This window comes from Eumetopias jubatus, unplaced genomic scaffold (genome assembly GCF_037043125.1).
Source record: "Eumetopias jubatus isolate StellerSeaLion01/CBP00866 unplaced genomic scaffold, mEumJub1_p1.0 scaffold_5, whole genome shotgun sequence".
Taxonomy (NCBI): Eukaryota; Metazoa; Chordata; class Mammalia; order Carnivora; family Otariidae; genus Eumetopias; species Eumetopias jubatus.
Genome location: NW_028274811.1, coordinates 87928430 through 87936398, shown reverse-complemented (window position 1 = coordinate 87936398; position 7969 = coordinate 87928430).

The window sequence follows — 7969 nt, the reverse complement described above, 5'->3', positions numbered from 1 at the left end:
TCCTTAAAAAAAATTATGTAGGTTCTTTGGTTTCTTGGTATCTTACACACTTACATAGATGTGTGTGGATTCCAATTGGGCTTACATTTGGTCACAAACAACAAACAAACAACAAACAACCCCCACCAAAACAAACAACAGGGATTTGAGCAGGTGGACGTTTCTTTCTTCCTTTCTCACAAAGAAGCCCAGAGATAGGCAGCCCAAGGCTGGTGTGGTGGCTGCCTGCTTGCAGGGTACAGGCTCCTTTCTTGTTCCCCTACCATCATCTTTACGTTGCTGTTTGCACCCCAGTCATTGCTTTCCAATTCCAGCCACCAGAAGGGAGGACAGAGATGCTGCATGTCTGCTTCCTTCTCTTTAAAGACTTTGGGAAGACTTTTAAAAGACTCTCAGGAAGTAACATTTAATAGTTAACATGTACATCTTATTGGTCAGATCTGAGTCACATGGCCATACCTACTTGCAAAGAAATTTGGAGAAAATGCCCAACTAAAAATTGGGGTTTCTTTTCAGAGGTAGATTATATGCCATATTTTGCTTTGGTATATAGATAATCGGAAGGGAAACTTTAACCTCAAGTTTTCATAAATTGCAAAATCAGCAGTATCTTTTGGATAAATACTCAGGAACTCCTCTTCCTCTTTTTTTTTTAAGATTTTATTTATTTTTTTGACAGAGAGAGACACAGCAAGAGAGGGAACACAAGTAGGGGGAGTAGGAGAGGGAGAAGCAGGCTTCCCGCTGAGTAGGGAGCCCGATGTGGCACTTGATCAGGACCCTGGGATCATGCCCTGAGCCCAAGGCAGACACTTAACCAACTGAGCCACCCAGGAGCCCTCCTCTTCCTAACCCTTACCCACTCTAGCCATGCACACTACTGCTTTGGAGTGTGGACCAAATTAATTAATTAAAAGCTGTAGATATGTAGGATGTGCCAGGCAGTATCTTAGGTGTTAAGATGAAAAACTGAATAGGGTGTTGCCTCTGCCTTCAGGCAGCTCATAGTCTAATAGAGAAGACAGACATGCACAATGCATTCATAATTGTAATACTGTAGTTAAAAAATAAACTACTCAATCAAAAATTCACATGTTGATTTTCTAGGTCCCTTTTTGTACTTCTATTTTTTTTAAGGGGGGGAGAGGCGGAGGGAAAGGGAGAGAGAGAAAATCCTAAGCAGACTCCCAGCTGAGCACGGAGTCTGATGCAGGCTTGATCTCGAGACCCTGAGATCATGACCTGAGCTGAAACCAAGAGTCAGACACTTAACCAACTGTGCCACCCAGGCGCTCCTGTACTTCTATTTTATATAATAGTGATCTAACTAAAGGAAGCTGAATACTTGCTGAGAACTATCATTCTATAAGACTGCAAAGTCCATGGGCTCAGAGACCACGTCCAATTTGTTCACTGCTAAGCCTGGCACACAGTGGCTTGTCAATGAGTACTGAGTAGTAAAATGAATGGAAATATGTGGGTAGCATTTTAAAAATGTATAATTTATATAACGTGGAAACTTGGGAAATACATATTTGTCAACAATGTAAGGCATAGAATGATGATTTTCTTTGAACACATGGTCTTCATTTTAGAATATCATTTGTCAAACAGCCCTGTGTATTTAAATGATGACTTGTGTCATGAGTATTTGTTGGTTACTTCTACTTGTTCTTATGCCTCAACTGCCTAGTTATTCCTTCCTAGTGCCCCTATTTGGGGACCTGTGTGATTCCATAGAAGCAAATTCTGTCTATCACTCTAGAGGTACCTTTTGACCTAGGCTCCCTTTAGCCACCGCCATTGCTTCGGGGGTGGATGACATCATCATCATCATCATCATCATCATCTTCATCGTCACAACAACAACAACACTTTCATAGTGTTTACCAAGGGCCAGGCACTGTTCTAGGCAATGCATTAGTCCATTGAATCTTTATAACAACCACATGAGGTAAGGTGCTATTATAACCCCTTATCTTTGCTACTCTGAGGCACAGAGCTGGTAAATAGTGAGGTGGGTTGGAGTCTAAACTCAGGCAGTTTGGCCCTGGAATCTATGCTCCTAATGGCTCCACTGAACTGCTTATGACTCAAGCTGGTCAATCAGAGTGGACCTTGGGCTTCTACCTAAGAGAGTTAGGAAGGTTGGCTCCCTTTGCTCTGTGTGGTATGGACACAAGATGTGAGTCCCGGAACTATTCCAGGATTTGACTGTTTCAAGAGGAGCTGGGCTGAGTTCAAGACCAATACATGGAGGTGGTAGAGGTGAAAGGACAGAGAGAATCAGAGTCAGTTCTTGGATGCTATTTGAAATTTGTAGTCAATGAGGCAATAAACTCTATTTTAAAGGTCGGTTTAAGTTGGGTTTTCAAAAGCATCCTGATATCATTTAATTTACAAAAAAATTTATATACATGCCTTCTTTCTTATCTGCATCTGTTACATGAAAATATTTGTACCTGTGCCCATCACTTGTATTTACCAATGAACATGGTATAAATACAGAGACATTAACAATATTAAATAGATTATTTTAGGGGCGCCTGGGTGGCACAGTCAGTTGAACATCCCACTCTTGGCTTTGGCTCAGGTCTTGATCTTGGGGTCATGAGATCAAGCCCTGTGTTGGGCTTTGCATTCGGCACAGAGTTGCTTAAGTTTCTCTCTCCCTCTGCCCCTCCCCACTGTGCTCTCTCTCTCTCAGATAAATAAATAAATCTTAAAAAAATAGATTATTTTAGCAGAAAAGAGTAGTATAAACATAGTTCTAATAAATACCATACTTCTTCAATTTTCAAGATGACATTTTTCCATGTTAATATATATCTGAAAGTGGGCTACCTCCTATAATTGATAGTATCTTCAATTAATTGGCAGTTTTTCTTTCTTTCTTAGCAGTAGAATAAGTTACAAATGTAACTGGTGGCATCTTAAATTCAATTAAATACAATGATTTAATTAAAATTGGATGTAAATCTCTTTAGTATTATTTTATCCTATGTACAACTTGGACGAAGCATACCCAGATATACACTAGTGATATATACATTATATGTATATACAACAAAGCTTAATTTCATACGTTCCTAGAGTTCTGGCTGGGGGATATATTACAAACAGTGGCAAATTATAAATTGAAAAAATAAATTAATTAAGACTTAAGGGCAGGAGTCCTGTAGTCAAACTCAACTCTGCCAAGTGCTAGGCACTTCATTTCTTTGTGTCTTGATCCCTTCATCTGTAAAATAATTAGGGGGTGGGATTAGGTGATTATTAAAATTCCTTCCAGATTTCATATGTCACAGATCCTATGTAACTATATGACTTGCTGTTGTTTTATAATGTCACAGACAACAACTATATAATTTTAGTAAAGCATGTTCTAAACCTAGATTAAAGGAATTATTGGAGAATGCTCCTCATTTTGGGCAACTCAAAATTAGGTCCTTCTCAACAGATTACTGCAACTCTTTTATCAGTATCATCTTGGTTACCAGCTCAAGTGCAAGCTCTAATATCATTATTTATTCAATGCAACTTGGGTGTAAACTCTGGTCTATAAGTTTGCACGAAAGTCTAAAGTGTTTACTATTGCCCTAATTTCTCATCCAAGTTAATTTCTACAGAAAAAAGGAAATATCTCATAAAACTTCTGAGATCCAAGTGCCAACCACAGAACCCAGTAATATACAGAGCAATGCAAATCCCTGAGGCTAAAGTGCATATCTCAATATAGAGCAATGGTTGTATCCTTACTCCAACTCTTTTTTTTTTTAAAGATTTATTTGTTTATTTGAGAGAGAGAGAGAGAGCACATGAGTGGGGGGAGGGGCAGAAGGAAGGGGGAGAGAGAGACTACTCAAGCAGACTCCTTGCTGAGCACGGAGCCTGTCGCAGGGCTCGATTCCATGACCCTGAGCTCATGACCTGAGCTGGAACCAAGAGTCAGCGGCTTAACCCACTGAGCCACCCAGGTGCCCCCAACTCTTTTTTTTTTTTTTTCTTTAGTTACTCCAACTCTTTATTACCACATCAACAAAAATTGCTTTTGGTTAAGATGGATACCTGGGAAAGTAAGCGTTTTCTAGAAGAAAATCAAGATAGAGTTCAGGTGAGAGTGCTCAAAGGAAATGTGCATGTAGCATGCCAGAAGAGAAGCTTGTATAAGTAATCTCATTCAGTCTGCACATATTTACTAAGAATCTATGTCTATCAAGCACTGTAACAGGTGCTTGAAAAACAAAAGTGATTAAGTCAAACATGGCCCTGATTTCAGGAACTACAGTCTGGTAAGGGGGTGGTAATAATGCAGATTGGATAGGGACCCAAACCAGACCTGGGAGTCAGGCGAGCTTCCTGGAGAAGGAAGAGCAAAGGGGATGCCTGAGCACTGAATGGATCTATGAAATGAAAGTAGGGGAGCAGGTGGAGGTTTTGAGAGAGGCGGGGTTTTAGGAAGAGGAGGGCATTAAGCTGAGAAAACAGCTCACAATGAGAGAAGGCATGAGGATTCAGGGGCTAAAGATAAGTGATTCATGGGCCATCTACTCAGCACCTCTCTGAGTCAGGTGACATGGTTGCTAATAGAGATTTTGTGGCTCCCCCTTTGTTTTATGTGCTAATTTGGCCTCCTTTTGTTCTTTATTATACATTTTTTATTTTATGTGATTAATAATTAAAATTAAAAAGATTTATCTAGCTATAGGAGTAATATTCATGGAAGAAAATCTATAAAAAAATAAACAAAACCATAGAAGACAAAATTCACTCACAATTCTACAAAGAGATAATCACTGTTGATATTTTTACATACATAAATCTAGTCCTTGTTGTCTGCATGCCCATTGAAAGAAATGGGATCATAAACTATACTCTTTTTAAAAATGATTTTAGGGGCACCTGGGTGGCTCAGTTGGTTAAGCATCTACCTTTGGCTCAGGTCATGATCCCAGGGTCCTGGGATAGAGCCCCACGTCGAGCCTCCTGGAGTTGTCAGGCTCCCTGCTCAGTAGGGAGTATGCTTCTCACTCTCCCTCTGCCCCTCCCCCCACTTGTGTGAGCATGCTCTCTCTCTCTTTCTCTCTCTCTCACTCTCAAATAAATCAATAAACTATTTAAAAAATAAAATTTTAAAATATTTATGTAATGACTAGGTAATACATATCCAAATAATAGGATTCAAAATTCTAAATGTACAGAAAGGAATATAATAAAATGTTAAGTCTCTATTCTGTTCCCTTCCAACCAACCATCTGTGTTCCCTCCCTGGAGTGAATGACTGTTTTCAGTTTTTCTTGGCAACTTCTTAATTTTAGAATCAGAAGGCTAGACATTGAGCTTGGAGCTCAACTTCTTCAGATGTTTTTTTGCCAGATGTTATACTGGTTTGTTCCTTCCCTGTCATGTCACTCTTACAGGAAGAGTAACTTGTTATTTCCAGAGGAAAGGGATGGGAAAGCAGCATGCTGGGCATGAAGATCCAGAAGCACTAGAATACAAGTCCCACGTCCCTTACTTTATAGAAGAACATTCCGAGGCACAGATGATGGGACTTCTTTAAGGTTACATGGCTAGTTTGATCTACAATCAAAATAATTGCAGGATAACTAAAAGCTAATTTCCTCATCCCTTCCTCAAATTTCTATAGGTGGATTAATAAATTGATATTAGTAAAATTAAGTTGATATGCTTTATTCAGGGTATGAACAGAATACATGAACCAGGTAAAATAGTCTTTAGAGTCCAGGTTAGAACCTAGGAAAGTAGTTCATTTTTAAATGAAGGTTAATTTTGTTAACCAGTAATGATGTTCTTTTGTTTAATATAAAAAAATCTATTTTCATTTAAATTAATTCATGTTCGTTGTAAAAAGCCCCCAAACTTTGCTTTAAAAACACACCAAAATGGACCTTTCTATATGCACTATTATATAAGCTGTTCTTTTTTGCCTCACTGCTTACCTGGATAACTTTGCATGTCAGTCCATTTACATTCATCTCATTTCTTCTAACAGCTGCTGGGAATTCTATTACATGCATATGCTAGAATTAACGTAACAACTCCCTATTACTGAGCATGTGAATTGTTGAAAGAGCTTTAATATTATAAACATGCTGTAGTAAATATCTTTCTTCATATATCTGTGTCTGTTATTTGATGAAGATAAATCCCCAGATGTTGAATTTCTGGTTCAAAGTTTTAATATTTAAATTACTTAATATTTAAATATTTAAATTACTTTAATATTTAAATCTCAGTATTTAAATTACTGTATTTATGATAGATTGCATTCCAGAGAGCCTGAATCAATTCACAACTCCAACAACAATGTATCAAAGTACCCCTTTTACCCATTCTTGCCCATCTTTGGAATCTCTCAAACCAATAGGCAAAGATGTTAATCAGTTGTTTAAAAAAAAAAAAGTCCCCAAAGGGACTAGACTTATCAACTATCTCTGCTGCTCCTTTTTTTTTTTTTTGATAGTATGCATATGAACAGTGAAGGGGGAACTAGGGTATTTCAAAGTGAAAATTCCAAACCATTTAAACTAAATACAAACCATATCAACACATCACCAACAAGGATTAAAACTGCAAAAATAAGGATTTTCAGTAAACCCCAAAGAACATTTATATGGAGATCACAAAAATGAAGAAATAGCTTAGATTGTTGTCTTAGGAGATGTCTTCTCTTGAAATGTGGGTAACACCCTTGAGGCATTTCAGTAAATGGGATCTAAGGCTTTAGTAGAGGAGAAGAGCTGGTTAGTGACATATATATGAAGTGAGTCAGAAGGCAGGATGGTCTTAAAAACTGGATGTGCCTGAGCACATACTATATTAGAAAGAAAAATGCGTAAGGTGTTTGAATAGAATAGGCAGTAGTATGTTGAAACTAAAACAGGGATATTTATCTTCCTTAAAAATGACTCTTTCTAACTTGGCAGGGTCTTCAATACTCTTCCTTGGTAGGCATGATTTTGATGGATGGCTAGATTAATAGGGAGGTAAAGAATGAGCCACTCCCCTTGGAAAAAATTATTTATAGGTAATCAGGACCAACGTTTATTGTTTATTGGAAGGATAAGCTCTAAAGCAGTGATTCTCAAACCAGCAGCATAAGCATCACCTGGGAATCTGTTAAAAATGCAAAATTTTAGGCTCCACTTCAGATGGACTGAATTTGAAACTCGGGGTAGAGCCAGCAATCTGTGTTTTAACAAGTCTTCCTGGTGATTCTGCTGCACTGCCTCTGGGTAGTTAAATAATTATTTACTGTTTTTAAGGTGTTCTTTCTTTTTGCAAATTACAGTCAACTTCCTGAAGTTTAGAAAATGTAAAATTATAAAAAGATGACAAAAGACATGGATTGTTTAAAGACATCTTCCTAAAAAGAACATGGTGCTTTAAAAAGAATTCTGTCTGGCATTTTGAAGTACACGTTTCAGCAAGGGGTGGGGGGCCTGCTCTATGTAGACCGAAATTGCTTCTTCCAGGATGGGGTTTCAGGCAGTCCTTCACAGATGGTCTACATATTTCCATAATATTATATCTGCTATGAACTTGTTTGTCATTTGACACATCTACATAGGCCATTATGACAAGATATCATCTTGACCAAAGGAAGTATTTTTCTAAAAATCTCTGAAAAGAGATCAAAGGCTTTGGCACAAAGCTTTAAATAGACTGTATTATGTTATGCACGTGTTGAAAACAATACTATTTTCCTGGGGGGAAAATGTGTTTAAATAGTATCTTGTTAATTTCTTTCTCTGGATAGGCAGAGAAAGTCTTCCTCCAAAATCCTGTGGAGGGTATATGTGCAGCTTTTAAAGAAACCATCATAGTGTCATCTAGAGTACTGTCTCACATCCGTACCAGCAGCATATGAGAATTCAAACTGTTCCACATCCTTGCCGACACTTGGTATGGTGGTATGGTAGCCATCCTATCAGGTCTGTAGTGG